This window comes from Tursiops truncatus, chromosome 15 (assembly GCF_011762595.2).
Source record: "Tursiops truncatus isolate mTurTru1 chromosome 15, mTurTru1.mat.Y, whole genome shotgun sequence".
NCBI lineage: Eukaryota > Metazoa > Chordata > Mammalia > Artiodactyla > Delphinidae > Tursiops > Tursiops truncatus.
The window spans coordinates 31,105,816-31,129,331 of NC_047048.1; the positions used below are offsets into that span (position 1 = coordinate 31,105,816).

Below are 23,516 nucleotides of genomic sequence, written 5' to 3' on the forward strand. Positions count from 1 at the left end.
ATAGGGGGATACAGATGATCTCCCTCTTTGCTTCACAGTGGGACCATTCACTGGTCATAAACACACTCCAGAGCCCCTCGTGGGATCAGGCTGAACTTCAGTTGAACCCATTTCTTTGCTTAGATTCTTTCCCTGACCCATCCTGCTACCTTCATTTCCTTTCAAGTTTGTCCCAAGGGCTTTCCATCCATATAAGTCACTTACACAAGGACTCCCCACCTCAGATTCTGCTTTTAGGGAGTCCAATAACAGACATCAACCCTAGGAGTTGCATGCAAAGTCTCTCATGCATTCTCACACGTGTGTCTATGTCTGGGAGAAAGTCAGTGGCTTTCATCAGATTCCCCAAGGAGTTCATGACCCAGAAAAGGTTTGAAATCTCTGCAGTAGGTGATAATATACACTTTGCTTCTAGCCTGTGACTGACCCTCAGTGAGCCCAACTTTCTGGAAGATGGAGGGAAGAGGGTTCTCATTAACAAGAACCACCCTGTAGAGGGTGGGCTTTGTCACTTGGAATCCCAGCCCAATCCCCAAGGTCTGAGTGTAGAGAGAGGGATGATGCTTGAATTCACAGAGACCCTTTGGAGGGAGAGGGAAATTGCAGTTCCAGGCAAGGCAGAAGGTATGAAGCTGCCCTTTTAAAACTTAATCAAATGCAAGCAAAAGCATTTTCAAAAGCAGGAGTAATTGGTGGTCAAACAAAGCTTCTTTTTAAACCATGAATGTTTCCCCACACCTAGGGACTGTTGACAGCCTTGTTCCAGGCTTTTCTACCATAGCTACTTAAAGCTGCAGCATCCAGTCTTCAGTGGTACCCAGCTGAGACATGAAACATAGTGTGAACTTGGGGCAGGTCTCTGGTGAATCTTTAGTTGTTCTCAGAATCAGTGGTGTCACAAGGTTGGCCAAGGAGGCTAGGAGGCGGGCTGCTTTGCACAAGTACACACACACACACACACACACACACACACACACCCCCCATACAACTGTAGACACTCATGCTCTGCCTATGCCAACATCCTCACACCCAACTCCATCACAAACATCACCTTCTCATCACACACCTACATCATTCACACACTCCCCAGCCTCCTCTTCTACCCCCCGACACACTCATCACAAGCTTAATACTGCTCTGTTTACACACTCACACAACCCACCACAAACACACATTCACCATTCACTCACATTACGTACTCACTTCTCTCAATGATTTCTCACCCCATCTTTGTCTCTCCTTCATGTTTCCCTCTCCCCTCACTCTCCCACCCACTCTTCCCACACCTACAGACCCCTCACACACTTTCTCCACACCCTCACCACGCCCAATACACACCATCACACCTCTTTCCAGAAGGACCCTTGCACAGAACCTTAACCCCAGTAAAAATTTCACTGTGAAAGAATTGCTCTCCTGGCTCCTCTAAATTATTTTCTTCTCTCTTCTGGACACTCTTTGTAACTCAGAGGTATTCCTGATGGCCGTTTTGGGTACGCTGCACATCCTTTACTGGCTATCTTGACTGTTCAGTACGGCATATTGGGTAAAAGCCCCAGGTTCAGCCAGCTGGGATCACCACCCTTCAAAGGCTGCCTCTTTAAAGCTACCCCTTTCCAAACCTCAGTTTTCTGATCTGTGAAATGGAGACACCGAAAGTATCTACCTCTTAGGATTGAAGATCAAGTGAGTAGGATAATGTAAAGCCCTTAAATCAGCTCTAGGTGTGTAATAAGAGGTGGATGAAAGTTAGCCCTGATATTATTATTATTGAAGTATAGTTGATTTACAATGTTGTGTTAGTTTCAGGTGTACAGCATGGTGATTTAATTATATTTATGTATACATATATACATATATATATACACACATATATACATATATATATTCATTTTCAGATTCTTTTCCATTATAGATCATGACAAGATATTGAACATAGTTCTCTGTGCTATACAGTAGGTCCTTGTTGTTTATCTATTTTGTATATAGTAGTATGTATCTGTTAATTCCAAACTCCTAATTTAACCCTCCCTCCACCAGCCCCTGATATTATTAAGTGATGTCCAGCACTTGAAAGCAGGTTTCCATGAAAACTCCAAGCCCTGCAACAGGCCTGGGTTTGTGGATCTGACAAGCGAAGGCCTTATGTTTTCCATTTAGATCAGTCTCTGTGCAGTGGGTCCCTGGGAGCCAAACATGGCGGTGTCCCAGCAGGGAGGTTGAAGTGAGTCTCTGCAGCAACAAATTACGGCTTGGAGAAATTTGAGGAACTCTCATTTTTAAGGCTTGGGGTCAAACAAAGCACAAGTTGGTGCCAGAAGATCTGGACATATAGGCAAGCCCTGCGAGGAATTTTTGGCAAGCGCACTTAGTATGTATTTGCACCAAATGCCTTGGGTGAAGCTGAGTTTGGGATTCTGGGGGAAACGTTTTGGATGTATGAGGGTGTGGGGAGTGGGGAGCAGTGACAAAGACTCTCTCCTTGACCAAACTAGTCAGGCTCCTCCGAATTCTCTTCTCAACTAGTCCTGACTTTGGGGCCTCTGTGTTCATCTCTGTACTGTCCAGTTTTAACAGGAATCCTGATGAGTCAGTTTAGCCAGAATCCCCCATCCTCAATAACTGATCACTCTCGATATCCAATCAAATTCCTCACACCCCACCATCCCCCAGGTGATGTCTGATCACCCTGGCCTGCTTTCAGCAAGAATCCTGTTAGGTCGGTTTCGCCAGAATTCTCCCCACCCTGGTATTTCCTCTTCGTAATTTTCCATTCAGTGATCCCCACACTGCTCCTTGGCTATCAATTCCTATTTTTCCCTTGTTGCATTTGTAGTTGAGCCCAATCTCTGCAAAACCCCATCTCATGGTCCCTTCACCTATCACGATAGAGCCCATGAATGAAGTCTGCCCGCAGTTCTTTAACAAGTGTCGTGTATCAATCCTGCTGGTCTCCTCCTTCTGGGACAGGGAACACTGATCATCGCATTGTAAGGCAACCTGAGCCTCTGCGTGGAGGGGTGGGGTGTCCTTCATGATTCAACCTACTTGCTTTTCTTTACCAGTAATAGTAAGAGCTGCCTCCCTTTATTAAGTGCTGACTATGTTCTAGGGATCGTGCTAAATGAATGCTCAGTGAGTCCTCAGAGCCACGCTGGGAGGTGGACGTGTCCCGTAATACTGTTGGGAGGACAATGGTTCAAAGACGAGGTAAACTGCCTCTTCTTCGTATGACGTTCGTATGTGACAAAGTGGGTTACCTGGAGCCATAAATGCTGATGGGACTGGAGCTGAAGGGGCTGATGGGCAAGAGGCAGAGGGTCAAAGGGGACACACAGTGGTGATGGCAAGTCACTTGCCACCTGCCTCTACAAGGATTCAATCATGAGCTGCTGCAGCTGCTGACCTTCAACACCCCCTGAAAGGAGTTCAGGGTGGAGATCAGGAATGAGGCACTCTGTGCTCTGGGAAAAACTGGGACAATAGGTCTTCAGATAGTTAGATATTTTCAGGAGAAGATTTTATGAGCCCAATTCTTGCATCTAGAAAAGCACTAAAATCCTTCACGGTGATGTCTGCTCCTCGTGACCAGCAGTAATTGTCTTGAGACCAGCAGCAACCTTCTGCAAAAACTATGTGCTTGACTGCATGCGCTCCCCCTTCACCAGAATCGCATATATACTGACCTTCCTCCCCCGTACCTCTTTGGAGCAGTTTCTCAGAGCTATCTGAGATGCTACCTCCCGGGCTATAGTCCTCATTTTGCCCCAAATAAAACTTAACTCACAACTCTCACATTGTGCATTTTTTTCCAGTCGTCAGTGACTTGGTTGCTAGACGTGTGGGGTCATCTCTCCTGACCCTTCACACCCCTCTCTTAGCACCGGGCTGACCTCCCCTTGCTCCCACGGATGGGTTTCTGGGAGGTGTGCTCTGTTACAGATCTTGTTCCTGCGCTGTCATTCTGCCTCTTTAAGAGCAATACAGAACACCTTGGAGTGTCACCAGCTCTGTCAGTCCCAGCCCTCACCCGCCCTGTTTACACAGGGAGAGACACTACAGTCAGTGCCTGGGGTCAGCGCTTAGAGCACCTGCCCTGCGTGCCTTCCAGTCCCAGCCTTTCAGACACCTGCCTCTGCTCTCCTGCATCTCCAGCTCTTATATTGCCCCCCTGTGACTTTGGACAAGTCCCCATCAACAATCTCGATCCTTAGTTTTTCTTCTGTAAAATGGAATAATCCTAATAAAAATAATGAATAATAACAATGCCTATGTGTCCTCGGGTTGTCTGAAGTGTGAAATGATCTTCACCTGCAAATGGCATTTTTTTTTTTTGCGGTACGCAGGCCTCTCACTGCCGTGGCCTCTCCCGCTGCGGAGCACAGGCTCCAGATGGGCAGGCTCAGCGGCCATGGCTCACGGGCCTAACCGCTCCGCGGCATGTGGGATCTTCCCGGACCGGGGCACGAACCCGTGTCCCGTGCATCGGCAGGCGGACTCTCAACCACTGCGCCACCAGGGAAGCCCTGCAAATGGCATTTTTATCATGATTTCACCCGACTTAGTGGCAGAAATATTAATGTAAAGCTCTTGACCCTGAAAGGATGGCTGCTCCGTAGTCTTCCTTCTGACCGCCAGGCCAGGACCCTGAGGGCTGCCCAGCAAGGCTGCAGGAGAGAATGAGCCAGTCCACCGGCCACGGAGGAGGCTGTTTAAGGGGGATTTTAAGGGGGATTGTTCAAGACCTCCCAGAAAATTGGTGGGAAAGCTGGGGGTTCGGATCCAGGACCCCTCCTACCTAATGCAGGGGGTTTCCAGGAACATCGAACGACTGGGCTGTGATTATAATAAAAATATAACAGTTGCAGATTGCAGCCTTCCCCCAACCCCATCGCCCCAACCTCCATTTCTGAACAAACATTTTCTACATGTCAAGCACTATGTTAACGTTTGCATGGATCATATCAATTAAGCATCATGGCTCTTGGGAGTAGCAACTGTGATTATCTCCATTCTGCTCAGAGAGGCTAAGAATTGGTCCAAGATTACAAGACCGGGAGTTGATGGAGTAGGGAGGCAAACCAAGGTCATTTGCGTTCCAAGTCCATCTTATATGAGAAACTTGAGGTGACTTAGCTTCAGGGTAGGGACGCACCTGACTTAATTGAAGGAGAAGCCTCCATGGGCCCCAGAGGCTTTCTTTAATCTTCTTCCCAGGACACTGGTTTTTCTCTCAGTGGCTTTGCTAGGGATAATTCTAGCCAGACACTGGCAGGTCCCTGTGTGCTGACCTGGCCCACACTCACTGCATTCTCTGTCCTGTCATGTACAGCTTGAGCGATAGACTGCCAAGCCTCCGGTATGATTCTCTCTGACGCTCTTCTAAAACTGCCCCGAAAGTAGTTCTCCTTCCTTGCCTCAGTTCTTCCTTTATTGAAACCCTTGAGCCTCCGGTTTTTACTCTCTTTTCTTGTTTAGGTGGGTGGTGAGGATCTAATATTTCCTGTTTCTTTGTCTCCCCTGCCATCCTCCACTTCTTTTTATCACCTGATTCCTGTACTTCATGTGCACACAGTGAACTTGATCCCTTTCAACCTATGACATACTGTTAGAATCAGATTTTGCACTGATCCGATTTTATTTTATTATTTATCCCTTTATCATCCCCACCCTCCTCTTGTTCTCCCCATTCACAGGCACTCTCTATATTGTCTAATTGTATGACTTGCCACTCTAGTGTTCCGATATTTAGTTAGATACGTGTGCATCATTGGATTTGGCTTTGGGTGGGTGTTTTTGAAAATGTGCATACATGGCGCTGTGTTTTAATTCTCCTTTTCTGATTGGCTCAGTGTTGTATTTGAGATCTATCCTTGTTCCCACGTGTCTACATCACACTTCCGAATGCTTCATGGTATTTCACAATCCCTTATACCAGATTTATCTGTTTCCCTAGAGATGGACATCTAGGTTTCTTCCGACCACGCTACCACAAGCAAAGCTGAATTGACTGTCCTCCTATGTGTTTCCTTATGGACCTCTGTAAGGATTTCTCCAGGATATGTATACAAGAGTTGGTTTGCCGGATCATAGGCAATAAAGCCTCGTTACTCTAATACTGTAGGGGAACTGTAGGAATTTATACTGTCATTGGTGATACAGCGAGAGCTGCCATTTCCCCATACAGAATATCCTCCCCAGAGAGAATTTTTGCCCATCTGAAGGATATAAAATGCCATCTCATTGTTGCTTTCACTTTTATTTCCCTAAATACTGGGAGTTGTGGCCTCCTAGCATACGCATTCTCGTCAATTTCTTTTCTCCTTCTCTGATATTGACAATATCTTCTCCCAGTTGCCAGCTGTCACTGATGTCCTTCCTTGAAAACAGGTCTTAAATTTGTCATGGAGTTAAAACATTCAGTAATACCCCCGCCCAAAATTTGTGCTTTTGAGGCTCCACCTAAGAAATCACTCTATCTCCTGAGGTCACAAAACTATTTCCATTTTACTTTTGTTTAAATAGGAAAGGCATACCTTGAATGTATTTGGAGCTTGTTTTTGTGCATGGTATGTGGTCGTGATTGAACCTTCTATATAAATAAATTTATTATATGTATAATAATTGCCAAATAGCCTAAATGTTTATAAAGTAATCCATTATTTTCCTCCACAGATTTGTCATTCTACTTTTATCATATATCAAATTTCTCTCTCTCTCTCTCTCTTCCTCTAGCTCTCCGTCATGTACTATATATTCTGTCCCAGTGGCCTCTTTGTTTTTGTGTCAGTACCATCTTGTTTATATTACTATGGTTTTTGTAAGATGTCATAATAACAGGTTGGGTGAGTCACCCTCTCTCCCCTCTCTTTTTTAACCTCCCAAATGTCCTTAGCTATTTTTGAAGTTTCATCCTTATATACACATTTTAAACCAGTTTGTCAAGTTTCTTACCAAGTCGTGTTGTGAGAAAGTCTGCCCCATGGGGTTGGTTGGGTGACTGAATGAGATAATGGATAAAAAGGGCTTTGCAAACTGCTAAAGAGTATAGAAAAGTTGGTACTGGGTTGAGATAAGAACAGGGCTTTGGGGTCAGCCAGATGTGAACTGAAGTCCCTTGGAACTTGGAAAAATCATCTAATTCCTCTGTTTCTCAGTGTCTCTATATGATTGAAGTTGATATTAACCAGCTCTTGGGCTTGTGTGTAGGGAGGGCAGTGATTATGTGAGGCACATAGCCCAGTGCATGGTCGGGCTGGGGGACTCAGCCGTGGGGATGGGACTATCATTAGGGATGGGGGAGGAAGATGAGGATGCTAAGCCAGGCTTCGTGCAAAGGATCAGGGCTGCTGTTGACGTGGGACACGCTGCCAGGTTAATGAGATCATTCATCAACATTATGTTCAGGGCCATGATGGATTTAGCCAGCTCCCCTGCCTGAATCTTCCGGGGGAAAGGACATTAATGGTGACATCTTTGAGCACAGGGATGTGTGTCAGGCTCCTGGAGTGGCGGTGGGGAGGGGACTTGCTTCTCTCCCCCAAACTCTTTCTGCTTCAACATCTTAAACTCAGCAATGCCTGATGGGACCTGCTGGGTTATTACTGATCTGCCCTAGAATCAGCCAGCCATGGGAGGAGTGTCTGCTGTTAACTGCTCAGACAATGCTAGCAGGCAAAAAGGTAGAGTGGAAAGGGCACCAGGTCTGGAAGCAGATGCAATTAGGTCTGAGCCTGAGCTCTCCCGCTTTGTGGCTGGCTGTGTGACCTTGGGCAAGTCATTTTGCCTAGTAATTGTACCTACCACGTAGGATGTTGAGAGGGTCATGTGATATGATGAATGCCAAAGGAATATGATAAGTGATAATGTACCACAGAGATGTAAGGCACTGCAATCATTTCAAAAAAAATAATCATGTGCTGCCTTTCAGGTGATCGTTTCCTTGCAGTTTTAACTGCAGCCCTGTCACTAACTGGCTGCTGTAATACTTACCTGGAAGAAATTGTGGACTCCAACAACTGGCTTGGATAATATCATTTAATGACGCCCACAAGTTGGCATGTGTGTGTGTGTGTGTGTGTGTTTATTGGGGGAAGGAGAGTTGTAAGATGAGAGGTTATTAGGGATAAGAAAAATTATAGCCAAAAGGGTTTAAGGGAAAATCAAATTAATTTGGACTTTTCATTTAAGTAGAAGTGCAGCTGATGATTTTGAATCTAGAATGGCCTTATGACTAATAACAACGATGACTAGCAAAAACAATAACAATAGCTCGATATGCTCCAAATACTCAACTGATTAGTACCCATTGTCCCATTTACCTTTACATCACAAATCCCAATCTTACAGAAGAGGAAGCTGAGGCTTCCAAGGTTAAAGGGACACGGTGGGTAGGTTGTTGGAACCGGGAATCAAACTTGGGTCTGTCTGTCTCCGATACCCAGGTTCTTCATAACTTGGAATGGCCCGTCAGTTACACTGGGAGATTCATATGGGGTTCTTTTCTCTGTCAAGAGCACAATGCCCCAACAATGTCACTTCTGAAGACAGCAGCTTCTGGAACTGACACCTCAGTTTTTCAGATTGGGAGGCTGACACTTGAGATGAGGCATCAGGCTAGAGCATATCAGCCCCCCTCCCACCCCGTAACCATCACAGTTGTAGAGGTGCTTGTTGCAGAAAAAGCAGCGAGGGAGGCAGCCAGCTAGAAAATCAGAAAAGAAAAACGTGGCTTCACTTGGCAGACAATTTGTATTTTCTTTGGTTCACCAGGGCCAGATCCCTTTCCTAGTAACTTTCCACTCCACTCTCATTGGAAGATAGCCTCTTCTTAGGTCATTGGATCTTATGCGGAATCACCTCCCCGCCCCCAGCGGCTTCTCCTGCCATAGACTTGGACTACAGAATAGAGCAGGCTATTTTCACGGGACCAAGAATTTATTTTACTATTATTAAAAATATTTCCCTCATCACACCATCTTAAAAAATTGACTTGGGGCAAAAGAAAGAGAATAAAAATGATTCACCAATCTTAGCTGCCAGAAGGCATCCTGGCTTCGTATAAAGGTGAGGACTCTGGAACGAAGCAGAGTCAGATCCACACTCCGCTACTCCCCAGCTGAGTAATCTCAGGGAAGCTTCTTGATCCCTCTGAGAAGAACTAATATATCGCCCAACTCTAGGGGGCACCGCTCTCTCTGAATTCCTGGGAGCGCTTTCACTGAGAATATCCTGTCCATGGCTCCTCCTGGAGTTGGTGTAGCACAATTTCCCTGTCTCTGAACATCACAGTCCTCATTTATAAAATGAGGATGATCCAATAATAGCTTCTTCATAAGGGCTGTTTTCAGAATTAGGCGAGACAATGACCACAAAGGGGTTAAGAGTGGCTGGCACCAGCGGAAGTGTTGAACAGGGTTCATTCCCACCTGATTTTTCAGAACTGGGAGGAAATAGAGATAAATAAGATACACACAGTACCATCCAGTGCTTGGGAAATCAAGCATCAAGATAAATGATGATGAAACAGGAGATTACAAAGTGATACTTGTCTAAATAATAGATAAATGACCTTGTGAATAAGTATTATGACTTCCTAAGAGAGAGGCTGTCTTAGGTGAGGGTCCTCAGAAGCAGATTCTGAGATGAGGATTTATCTGCAGATGATACAGAAATGGTCCTGGCAGAAGGAGTGGGGGCAGCAGGGTAAGGCGGGGAGGACGCCAACTAAGGGTGTGACTTCAGTGAAGCCGCAGCCTGGGCCTAATCCCTGCACAGAAGCTCTGGAATGTATATCGCATCTCTGAGTTTGCCTCTCATTGCAACAAGGAGCTTTCATACTCCTGCCCAGACCTAGGAAGGCTACATTCCTGGACACTCCTGGATCTCTTTGCAGTTCTCCAAAAAGAGTCACAAGTGTCAGCCACTAAAAAAGAAAGCACACAGGACTTCCCTGGTGGAGTAGTGGTTGAGAATCTGCCTGCCAATGCAGGGGACACGGGTTCGAGCCCTGGTCTGGGAGGATCCCACATGCCGCGGAGCAACTAGGCCCGTGAGCCACAACTACTGAGCCTGCGCGTCTGGAGCCTGTGTTCCGCAACAAGAGAGGCCACGATAGTGAGAGGCCTGCGCACCGCGATGAAGAGTGGCCCCCGCTTGCCACAACTAGAGAAAGCCCTCGCACAGAAATGAAGACCCAACACAGCCAAAAATAAATATTAAAAAAAAAGAAAGTACACAGAAGTTGGTGAGGGGATTATGTTCCAAAATCGTATTTCCCCAAAATGGCCACAGCAGTATCTCCCATCCCTTAAACTCTTCAAGGATTTTACTACTCCCCTTGAAGAGCTACAGATAGTCTATTAACTTGAGGCAATAGTGACTGCCATGATGAACAGACAACAGCAGAAGCAATGCTATGTGACTTATGAGGCTGGGACATACGAAGTTATAGAGCTCTCTCTCGGAACACTTGCCCTTAGAACCAGCCACAATGCTTTAAAGCAGCTCAGGCCACGTGGAGACATGTAGAGGGGAATCAAGAACTCCAGCCCTCAGCCCTGGTGAAGCTCCTACTGACAGCCAGCCCTAGTTTGCCAACCATGTGAGTGAGACTTCCTGGAAGCGGATCTCCTGGTTGAGGCACCCGCCTGACGCTGCATGGAGCCAGGATGAGCCTCCCATGCTGTGCCCTGCCCGAGCTGCAGAATCAGGAGCAAAATAAATGATGGTTCTTGTCTTAAGCCACTAAGGTTTGGGGGCGACTTTTTTTGCAGCAGTAACTGGAATAGGGTATAAGAAAATGGTAGAAGGAATCCCAGAATCTGGGTGAAGCACTTACAGTGTCATAGATGCTTTTGGGGTCAGGTTAGGATTCTCTTTACCGTGCTGGTATGCCCATCTCCCAGATCCTGGCAGTGGCAGTGGCTGCCCTCTTTTGGAGAATTGCTTGGGGTCTGAAGGGAGTCACCTTTCTTTTCCCAGAGGTATCCTTTCCTCTGGGAAGACCACAGCCGGCAGCTGACTGACATAGTGGTACTAAAAGGATGGTCCCTTGTCTCAAGGTGGAACCAACTCGGTGGTGCCACTGTGCATCAAGGCTTCCCATGGGATCACACTGAATGTGGCCTCCCCACCCTTGTCTGGGTTTTTTCCCTGCCCTACCTCTCTTCCCCTTGTGAGTACTGCATTAATAAATCACTTGCATAAGAATCATCCTCCAAATCAGGCTGTGCTCCTAGGGAACCTGACTTAGTACAGACAGTTCCAGAGACATTTTCTACAGAGGTATTATTATAGGACTAACATATAATAAAAAGTATAAGTTTTGTATACAATACAATGCAAGATGACGATGATGATCATTACTGTTGCTGTTATAATCTGATAAGATGTTTTAGCAGAAATTTTATCAGTGTGTATTTAAAATACCCTGAAGGGGTATAGGATGAGGACGTCTTGATAGCTGAGAATAGACAAGGATCTCTGTGTCCTAAGACTGGTCAGTGCAACACTGGGTTTAGAGGCTTCTGGTTCAGCACGACGACTTGTGCACAGCACCCACCCCAAGGCTCACGGACAACGCACACACAATTAATGTGACTTCCAGTTCAGCACCACAACATGCAAAAAGCAGATGCCTCAATTAAAGGGCGACTCTTTCTAGTAAGTCTTGGTTGTAAGGTCTTATGCTATTTTTCACATCTCAAGCCCTTCTCCCTTGACACCATCAGGATATTAGAAAAATCCCAGGGCCTGCCAGGGGATTACTCTGTTTATTAAATTTAGCTTCCCAAACAGAGATGCACTGCACTTTGTATCACCCTGGAGAACTTGAGCATCAAGGCATTCTATTGGCTTGAAACCCAGCAATTTCCCAAGACAATAAAACAATGTATGTTCCTTTCATTTTTTTTTTCCTGCATACTTTATTTGCTAAGGGAAGTAAAACATAGTGCAATGATACACCATTATGTGATATGGAACCTCTCTGCTGAAGTTAAACCTCACCATTACAGGGTGAATATCCAAATCTGTGGAGTTAGCACTTTCACTTTGTGCATATGCTAGTAGCTGCGACTTGACGGGTTAGGCACTTCGTTCCACTAGTGTTTTGGTAGCCTTTGCTCTAGTCTGGAAGTTTGCACACGAGGTGAGTGCAGAGCTTAACGCTCAGAGAATCATAGGATGCAGAATTGGAGGAAACCTCAGTGACAGTTCAGCTTAGAGGTTTCCTTTTTAAAGGTTAGGAGACTGATGAGAAACAAAAATGTTTTGCCTACAGTTAGGAGGTTAGTGAGTCAATAAGCCAAGTGTTCTGACTCCAAGTTCCATGGTTTTCCTGAAGGTCACACAGCCTTCTGCCACTCCTATCCTTCATGTGTAAGTAGCTACACCATGAGGGCTGCTCTAATTTATTTATTGTCTGGTAACTATTGCAGTTGGACAAACAAGACCTTGTTCCATGTCGGCTCAAAGTGGTTGGCTGTGTAAGTCCCAGGGGAGGTGAGGAGTCTGAACACCGTAAATATATTTCCCTCAAATACTATATGTCCTGCCCTCATGGCCACTGCTATTCAATGCCAGACATGAAAGCTATGGAGAATCTGCTGAAGATGATACTCTAAGACATTGTAATAATACCATTCTAGCATGTTGACACAGGAATTCCTCATATTTGGAGAGAAAAATGTTCAAGAATTCAGGGTTTTCAAGAGTCTGCCCATCTTTAAAAAGCTGAGGCACGGACAATGGACTTTGTAGTTCAATAGTTAGTACTCAGGGTGGACTTGTATACCGGTCATAATGAGATCAAGCCTTTGTAGAGTCCCTTAATTTACATAAGGGCTGGGTCATAATAACATAGTGGTTTATCCTATAGGCTTGGAAGTCTGACAGCTGGTGTTTGAATCTGTTCCCTATACTTGTTCTTGGGTAGGTTATTTAAACTCTTTAAGCTTCAGCTTCCTATATGAATATTGAGGATAATTTTAGTAATGCCTATAGCATGTGGTAATTTTGTGGATTAAATAAGATCGTTGATGTAAAGCCCTTTAGTACTGTACCTCACTTTTCAGCAGTACTCCATAGCATACTCACTTTGTGGATGAGAGAAGGTCACGAGGGCTTAGCAGGAGTCGTGAGATGAGTCACGACTAGACCCCAAGGCCCCAGGTGTTCACGCTAATCACCCATCCACGGTGGTACCCTGCCACCTTTCCCGTCCCCAGGACCCTCTTAGCATTTATCAGCCAGACAGCTTGGGGCACTTTGTAGCTCATTGTTAAGACCTCCTCTTCATCAACTAGAGGTTTTCCCTTCCTCCTACACTCTCTTCTCCTTCCTTCTTATGACAGCCCCATCTGTTGCCGAATCCATCACCAGGGTGACAGCGTTCTGATGATGTATTCACATAATACATTATCTAAGTGCCAGTCCTGATGGCTCTGTGATGTATGAAGCTGGCGTTTGTCAATGCCCTGCAGTTCCAACAGAACCATCCATCACAACAGCGTCCTCTTCATGGGGGCACTACACAGAGACACCTTCCTAGGGAGGTGAGGAACAGAGTAACCAGGTGAATGTAACACCAGGGAGGCATCCAGTGAGATGGGCAGAATGCATATACTAATCCTGAATGGGAAAGGAGTGCGTTATGGGCTACCCTTGCTCAGCCTAGCGTTCATTCCAATGCATTCATCCAAATACATCAAGCCAGGTGCTCTTCAGGATGTGGAGGATCAAATGATAATACTGATAACAGTCCATGTTGCTTGAGCTCTTCTTACTCATCAGACACTCTGGTAAATGCTTTATAGATGTTATTGCGTTGCGTGCCCCCCGTAATCCCACTTACACAATGGCTCCATTTTCAGACGAGAAAATAGAGGCACAGAGACACTAAGCACCTAGACGTGGTGGTTCCGGCATTTGAACCTCAAATACTGACCTCAGAGTCTATTCCCTTACCCATTAAGCCTAACAGGAGGGGCAGGCCCTCACATAAGGTAAGTGCTTCGTACTAGGTGCGCAATATATGTACACTCTGATGCTAACGGCAACCTGCGAAAGTAGGTTTTATTAATGCTATTTTGCAGATGAGGACACTCAGAGGGGTCACACTGCTGGGAAATGGTAGAATTTGATCTTGCATTAGTCTGACTTCAAATCCACTCATCTTAGATTGCAAGGCACAGTGGGTGGGCAAGAGTAAGGGGTCTAGACTCAGACCTGGCTTCAAACCCAACTCCACCACTATCCAGCTGTGTGACAGTGCAAAAAGTAATGAGCTCCTCTGGGATAATAAAATAGATTGAAATGTTAGAGGATTAGCATGGTGCCTGGCACACAGTAAGGACTCAAGTGAAGTTATTATTTTGCTACTACTACTACGATTCCTGCCACCATCACCGCCGTTAATACCACCGTTCCTGCTATTAGTACACAGCACCACTTCCCTGCAGGCTGACTGGTTTGCTGATGGACTGATTGACTCAAACATGACAAATCAAGAGAAAGTGGTACAAGAGAAAAGAAAGGGTCTATGAACAGAAGAGAAAATGAAGGTTGGGTCATAGTTTCTCATCAGAAAAATAAAGCTCCGTTGACTTCTCTCCATCTTGCTTAATGTGAACTGTGGATCTGATGGGACTTTGCAGGCAGATAGATTTACCATTCATCAGGTTCTTTTAGCCCTAGTTGGCCAAAAAGAGCTTTCTCTTTGCCTGGGAGCCAGAATGATCAAATAGCTTTCAAAATAAACAAATCAGAAATCAGACTATCTTTTCCATTGGTAACAAGTCCTGGCAGATAGAATGCTGAGATTTCAACTGCTTTCTTTCCAGGCATACTAGATCACCTACAAGACAAAAGTATGAATCTTTTCTCTTCAGTGATTAGGACCCTGCCAACCTTAGCACATGTCTGCCCGTGTATTATGTGAGGTTACCCATGAGATGTAATTTAAGGTGCTTTCTTATGACCTACTTAAGGAACTGCCCTGGTTTCTAAAATTTCACCACTAAATACGCATCCTTTTGGGTCTTAAAGTTGTGTCATCTTTAAGAACCTTCTTGAAAATGTGTGTAACTCAACAAAGAAATTTTCTAGAAGACGCAGTTCTCAAGCTGCACTCATTTCTCTTAACTCAGTCTATCCTCACAACAACCCCATTTTGCAAATGAGAAAACTGATGAAGTGAAGTGAAGTGGGTTGCACCTAGGTATCAGCCCAGTCCATACTTGAACTTGGGTCTCTGCAGCTACAAAGACTTTTCTATTCTTCCACGTGGATTTGGAGAGAGGAACTCCTGGGAAGGGTGAGGCAGAAAATAAAGACTTATTGAGATTTTGAGATGAGAAAGAGCCTAGGAATAAAAGTCTGATAGATTTGGATTTTAGCCTCAGCCCTTACTCGCCCTATGACCTCAGTAAGGTCATTTAACTCTCAGAACTAAAATTCCTCCCTGTAGAGGGGAGTTTGGGGGAAAATGGATACATGTATAACTGAGTTGCTTTATTGTGCACCTGAAACTCTCACAACATTGTTAACCAGCCATACACCAATATAAAATAAAAAGTTAAAAAAAAATAAAATTGCTCTCTGTAAGATAATGGTAACAATAATAATCAATTCATGGGATGACTGGAGAGATTAAATGGTTTATTACGTGATGGTGTTGATTCCACTCTTAACCCATAGGAGGCGATCACTAAATATTTCTTTTTTTTTTTTTTTAGAAAAAACACATGACTTTATTATTCCCAGCACAAAGGGCAGGTCTTCGCAGAATGAGGGGGCAAGTTCTGACGGCCGGCAGGAGGCTCCTACTTGCATGCGATGAGCGGGTTCCGCAGGACCACAATGACCGAGGCCCCACGCAGGCACATCTTTGAGACGTAGTGGTCCTTGTTGACTGGCTTGGACTTCTTCTTGCCCTTACCATTCTTGGGGACTTCGGTCCACAACTCTTTCACATTCTCCAGCACCATGTTGCAGTGCCTGTCGAAGGCCTTCACGTGGCCCAGGAGCTTCTTGTTGCGGCAGTTGAGCATTTGGGTGTTGTTCTTGACCCATGGGTGAGCACGGAGAGTGGCTGCGTGTTAAACTTCTCCTCCTCCCGCTTCTACGGCTCCGCCGGGGTCACCTCACCCTTGGGCTTGTTGGGGAGGCTCATGCTGGCGGCAGTGGTGGCCGCGCTCTCAAGTCGCTACTGTCTCCTCCGCGTCGCTTCGTCCTCTTTTCACTTTTCACTGTCTGCTTCTCTGAATTCTAAAAGTACAAATTCTGAACTAGATCAATGACGTAGATTAGCCTCATGGCATCCCAGAAAGTGACTCCCAGCACTCAGATACTTTGTCAATGGAGGCAATACATGGCCTCTTTCTACCTAGAGCAAAGACAGAGTTGACACGCTGTTGTTGATTTCACCTTTCGCTAAAGCCAAGGAATCTGCCTGCCTTTGAACTGGTCATGGCTGAGAACCACGCGCCGCCTTTAGAAGAGGTCTGGCCTCCAAGAAAATCTCAGATATCACAGGGCCACAGCTGGAGAGATGCCTCTTACCTGGGCAGGGTGGAATGATTTATACCTGATCTGTCAGAGGTCACCAAGCAGCTCAAAGCTAAACTGAAAGATTAAGAATTGATCCAGATGTAATAACAACACTGACTAGACAGCCAGGCTTCCACTGGCGGCCCTTAAGGCACTAGGCAGGCGGCCCCAGCTCGCAGAGGGTGGGGCATGCTCTGGAGCGGTCCTGGGGTGCACACAGAATCGGAGGCTGAATTATGAATTCTTGTGTGATAAAGTTGTTTCTTTTGAGGCGAAGGAAGCTCTGAAGGGACTTGTAGCTGCTTCATTCATTTGTCCGAGCTTATACTGAGAATCACACACCTCATCTTATACTAGACTCACCGTCCCAGGCAGAATTCTGAATGTGAAGTCTATGGAATCTTGGTGGAGGGTGTTCAGTAACTCCATTTCCGCAAGTCTAATGCAAAGTGGGGCACTCTTATTCACTGGCTCTGCTATCTGGTCACCTCGGTTTCCAAACCAGTTTGGCCTCAATTCCTTAATTTAGAAAATGAAGCTAATAGTAATATCTACCTCTGGACCTGAATAGGTACTTTTCCAAAGAAGATGTACAAATGGCCAAAAAGCATATGAAAAGATGTTCCATGTCACTGGTCATGTAAGGAAATGCAGATTGGGTGGGGAGGGATAAATAAAGAGTGTAGGATTAACAGATACACATTACCATATATAAAATAGATAAGCAACAAGGATTTACTGGGTAGCACAGGGAACTACATTCAATATCTTGTAATAAACAATAATGGAAAAGAATCAAAAGAAAGGATATGTGTATATATAAAATCGAATCACTTTGCTGTACACCTGAAACTAACACAATATTGTAAGTCAACTGTACTTCAATTAAAACAAAAAGAAAATGCAAATCAAAACCACAATGAGCTACTACTTCACACTCACTAGGATGGCTATAACAACAATATAAAAACAGAAAATAACAAGTGTTGGTAAGAATATGAAGAAACAACTCTTGGACATTGTTGGTGGGGATGTAAAAATGGTACAGCCACTGTGGAAACCTGTTTGGGGGTTCCTCAAAGAGTTAAACATAGAATTACCCTATGACGCAACAATTTCACTCCTAGGGAAATGAAAACATACGTCCACATAGAAATCTCTAAATGTTTATTTCATTTTATGGTGTATACATAAAATGAAATATTATTCAGCCATAAAAAGAAATGAAATATTGTTACATGCTACAACATGGATGAACCTTGAAAATGTTATGCTAAGTAAAAGAGGCCAGACACAAAAGGTCACAAATTGTACTACTGCTTTTGTATAAAATGTCCAGAATTGTCAAATCCATAGAGACAGAAAGTGTACTCCTGGTTGTCCCTGGGGGGTGAAGGAAGGGGAACGGGAGTGATTATTTAAAGAAGATGGAGTGTTCATCTGGGGTGATGAGATGGAGTTGGTAGCTAGTAGTATCATAGTAATCATTTTGCAATTTACAAATGTATCAAATCAACACATTGTACACCTTCAACTTACACAGTTTTATGTATCAATTATATCTCAGTAAATCTGAAAAAATTAAATTAAATTTAAAAAGTTTTGAAACTAGAGAGAGGTGGTGGTTATACAACATTGTGAATGCATTCAGTGCCACTGAATTGTACACTTTAAAATGGTTAATTGCATGTTATCACAATTAAAAACTAGTAATGCGAACCTTTATAAGTTGTTGAAAAAATTTAATAAATACATGTATCTGCATAAATAAATATTAATATTGTTATTTTAATACATAAATATTGTTTTAATGATTATTATAATAATATTTACTTTTTCTGGAGAAAAGTTTCCAAGTGTCTCATCAGATTCTCAGACAGATCCTCAGCCCCCCAATATTGAAATAGACAAATGAAACACTGGCCTGGGAGTGTGGATTGGTGCAGCCATTCTGAAGAACTGTTTGGGAACACTTGGTCAGCTAACATGGAAACAAACATGCCCCACTTCCTGACAAATGCATTTCTGGGTATGTATCTTCAAGAGATTCTCAACTGGGCTCCTAAGGGTTATGTGCAGAGATATTTACTCTGACATTGTGAGATGGGGGTTGGAGGCCAAGTGGACCTGGTCCCTGGGGGATGCACATTGTGCATTTGGTGAATCTTTTTTTTTGGCTGTGTTGGGTCTTCGTTGATGCATGTGGGCTTTTCTCTAGTTGCAGTGAGCGGGGGCTACTCTTTGTTGCGGCGTGCGGGCTTCTCATTGCGGTGGCTTCCCTTGTTGCGGAGCAAGGGCTCTAGGTGTGCAGGCTTCCGTAGTTGTGGCTCGCGGGCTCTAGAGCGCAGGCTCAGTAGTTGTGGTGCACAGGCTTAGTTACTCCCTGGCACTGAATCCGTGTCCCCTGCATTGGCAGGCGGATTCTTAACCACTGCACCACCAGGGAAGTCCTTCTGTGAAGCTTTAGAATGATGATCATGAATTTTGGTACCAGCATAGTGTTCTTAAAAACATAGCTCTGGGACATCTTTCGTAGCAGACTCTACTGATGTAGTTACAATACTCTAGGGGAGTGAATGATTTAAGGAAAATCACTAAAACTGCCCCAATAACCTTTTCCAAAGAGGTCACTTAGATGTTGTTTTTGAAGTGTACGTGTACGTGTGTGTGTATGCATATGTATGGGGTTTTTCTGGGGGGGGGAGGGTGGAATTCATTAAGAAGTAAAGTTAAAAGGAATTTCAATTTTTTTATGGTCAAACGAAATCAAGATCTTCCCAATTTTACTCAGCATAGTACTTGGTCTTAATAAAGTGTAATTTGTAGAGTACTGAAAAAAACCAAAAACCCAAAACCAAAATCCCCCCAAACTCCCCCCAAAAAACAGTGCTGGATGCAAAGAAGAAAGGCACAGAATGACATCCATAGCCCTTGACCACATATGCAATTGAAATGGTGAGCAAACCCTAAAAATGCAACTGACAGGGCCACAAAAAAAGGACAGGATACAGAGTGAACACAGGCGCATGATCACCAAAGGAGGGGGAGTGACATTGGGACTGGGAATAAAGGGAATAAATGGAGAAAGCAAAAGAGAGATCTGCCCGAGCACAGTGATGGCTTCTTGTCGTGAACTGAGTCAGAATAACTCAAACTTCTGCACCCAAAGTCAAACAACACAGCAAACAGTAAACAAAGACCCATTGGTCTAGGTCGCCAACATATTTAAGGGCAATCACAATCTGGTCGTGGGTCAATCATCAACCCTGGCTGTTAATTACCTTCACCTGGGATTCCCAAACCAATGCCATCAGGCTCTCCAGGAAGTGGGGTTGGGTTCTGCGACCTCTAGAAGCTTCCTAGGTGCTTCTAATGTGCAGATGCAGTGAGGAGCACACGGTTAAGTGTCCAGGGTGAAGGGGAACCCAGGGAGCTGCAAGGATGCTGCAGCAGGATAAGCCATGGGAGAGGAGGATGGAGAGGGAGAGGTGAGGTTGAGAGATGGTCAGGGCCAGATGCTGGGGGGTAAGGCCTCTGGAGTCTTTTCCAGAATTTCATGGGGGAAAAACATTGGGAGAGTTTTAGCTGGGGAGCAACACAACCAGATTTGCAAGTTAGAACATTCTGGAGGACTGTCTAGGATGGAAGGGTGGGTAGGAAGGAGGAAGGGACCCCATAATTGTCAAAATGCTCCAGGTAAGATGGTCAGAGTCTGGACTTAAGGCAGGGAGGGTAGGCAGTAAATATAAGGCAAGGAAAAACCGTCCCATTTTATCGATGGGCAAACAAGGGCAGAGGGGATTTAAACAGCTCTCACCCCATAGTCTGAATTGGACTCGATGAAGGTCTCTTCCCCTCGAGTCTGGTGCACTAGTTCCAGTCTGAGTGCGTGCTCAGTGGACAGTTTCACATTTCGGTGCACTTTTCACATCCAGGAAATGACGGGAGTATTACTGCTTGGGCCGCCATAGAGAACATAACCAGGTCCCTGTTACATTCATCGGTAGCCCAGGACTGGGCTGGGGCTGCCATAGCACATAGATTAATGGAGGAAGTAAATAAAGCCATGTGCCTCTCGGGTTACAGACAGCCTTCAGATCCACCCTGTACCTGCTCATGGCTGGGCCAGCATTTATCTCTATCTACATGCAAACCCATTGATCAAGTGGAAAGTTACTAGTGCTGAACGATGGTTGGAAGGAGGATGGCCGTGTTGGATCTGACTGTCAAGGTGATGGGAAAATACTAGCTAACATTTATGGGTTGCTTATAAAGTGCCTGGTACCATTCTTTACATATATTGTCCCATCTAATCATTTCAATAACCCAGTGAGGTGAGCGGGTCCTGTCAAACCCAAGTCAGCGTGATGACCAAAGCAAGGCTCTGGAGCGTTTACTGTTTGCCTAGAGTTGGTGGCAGAACTGGCGCAAGAACTGGGCTTTTCTGGCTCCCAGCCCATTTCCGTCACAGCTCCATAAACCATAGATTAACATGATCAGATATCGCCAGCCATTTAAAAGTGCTATTCCCTGCAATGCTTTGTCTCTATTCTAATCCAAGAGGAGAGATAAGCCTCATCTTCAGATTTGCCAGGGTCTGTCATGGATGCTCTGAGTGCTTCTGAGGATTTCTAAGCTGAATCATCAGGTTGGCAAACCTGGGATTGTGCCATTTGGTCCTCTCCAAAATGGGGTCAGACGGGACTGCTTGGGGGACAATTTAAGAGCTTCCAGGAAAAACGAAAAGAACAGTTCCCAGAAGAATGCGGGGGCTTTCGCTGTCACAACGGGGCTGCCCGAAAGACCCCGCATTCCATCGCCATGGAAACGGTGCATTTCTTTTTTTATGGAGCAGGCACATAAAACTCCCAGAATTTGTCATGAAATAAGTTACTACTGTCCCGAGGCTGCCAAAGATGTACACCCTCATTAGGGGAGCGATGTGACAGTTTGGGGATTATAATGAACGGTTTGCAAGCTCAGAGGCTGAGCTAAGTTTACCCTGTTGAGATCATACCCTCTTGGTTTTGGGGACTAAAGGGGGCCCCTTCCTCAAGGTTTCCACAGACCAGAGACCCAGCTTCTGTGCTGCAGCAAGACGGCCAGGTGATGTAATTACGGTGCCCGCACATCTCATTTACATGCAACCGGTGAACAAATTCTGGCGTTTCTGTAAAGACATTCCTACTGAAATGAAGCGTTTTATCACCTTCTTTTCACCTGGAGCCCTTAATTGGGTAGCTCTGCTCTCCTCAGAGTTTTATTTACCTGGTACCATGCAGATGTTAGTTGGCCAGCTTAGAAATAGAAAGGAATTCCAAAGGAGAGGAAGCAGAGAGACCGCACAGGTGCGTTTCCCCCTTCGACCCCGGATGATGCGGTCCTTGACTGTAAGCATCATCGGAAGTCTTTTCTACCATCTTTCAGAATCTATTGTGTTTCTTGTTGATTGACAGCGTCTCTGATAGTGCTCTTGAGAAAGATGAGCTTGTTTTAGATTGTGCAGTGTGGGAGGTGAGGAGGAAGGAGGCGAGACAATAAAACTCAGAGAGCGCCTGGACTGTATTGTCAATACATCCTGGGTAAACTTGAAGGATTTGTCATGGAGGAGGCGATGACCATCAGTGTCCAAAGGTGATGAAGACACAGGGCCAGGGGCACCACGAGAGAAGACTTCTGGAGCCGTAAAGAAATAGTTGCTTTAATAAAAATAATACCTAGACGCTCACAGGATGACAATAGAACATCTCCCTTGGGGGACTTCTCACTAAGCAGGGGGCACTATAGCAAAATGATTATGAGCTTGGATGCTGGAGTTGAAACACCTGGGTTCAATTTTCTGCCCTGCTCCGTCAGTATTTCTGAGTGCCAGGCATCATCCTTGCCTGGATGTTATGATCTCGAGTGAGTTCTTCAACCTCCCTAAGCCTCACTTTCCTAATCTGTAAAATGGGAATAGCAATCATACCTCCCTCACTGGCTTATTGTGATGGTTGAATGAAAGCATGTACGCAAAGTGCTTATTACAATGTCAACAATAAATGTTCAGTTTTGTGCTTACTCCTGCTACTATCAGTGTTGGGTTTGGGAAAGGCAGTAGGGGCTCAATTATCCTCTTTTAATAGTGACTCTGCAGTGAAGAAAGGACATTTTTCTTTTATGACTCCTAGTATGCCTGGGGCCAGGTCAGAATGTCCAGTGAAGTCTTACTAAGACTCAGCAATGCCAAGACAGAAATTAATAATAATAATAATAATGACTCCTGCAAATCTGGCTTTCCAGCTATGGTTTAAACTATGGTTGCTTTTCAAAAATCTTAGCTCCTGGATGACCCAGCTCCTAGATGTGAGAGAAATGATGATTATGATGATGATGATGATGATGGGGATGATGGGATAATGATGGTGTTGATAATGATGGTTTAGTTATTTACTGAGTGCTTACTACACACTTAGTTGACAACTTTGTACTCTATCTCATTTAACTTTCTTGACAGTATCAGTTAAGTGCTATATATTCGTTTCACAGGTGAGGGGACTGAGGCTTAGTTGCAGTTACCCCCCACCACCAAGAGCTCAAATTCTGGTTATCTGGACATCTAGAAGGATAGCAATCCCAGGGGAAGGCTAGAGAATTACCTCCACCACTCTAACTAGGATTTGCCTTCTGAGAGTGGTTTAATTTCTGAAGTGTCACATCCCTTTGTGCAGATCTCGACACAAGGGAGAACCACTTCTGTGTGGGGAGGTCACACTTACACACGAAATATTAGCAAGGGATGCAGCAGACCCCAAAATTCATCCACACGGTAGGAGGAGGTGGCTGTGTCATAGCATCTAATGAAGGTTTGCTCTGAGTAAGAGAGACTCTCCGACCATCTAAAACCAGGTAATGTCTCGCTTTCCTGTGTTTGGGCCTCATGACAGCTTTCTGACCTTAAGTACCCATGATTATAAGCTCATTGA

The 23,516-nt window shown here is 44.9% G+C and overlaps 1 pseudogene; it reads right to left on the reverse strand.

Moving 5' to 3' along the window:
- Positions 1-15,824: 15,824 nt before the first annotated feature.
- LOC101324214 (small nuclear ribonucleoprotein Sm D2 pseudogene) lies at positions 15,825-16,174 on the reverse strand (annotated as a pseudogene).
- Positions 16,175-23,516: the final 7,342 nt, after the last annotated feature.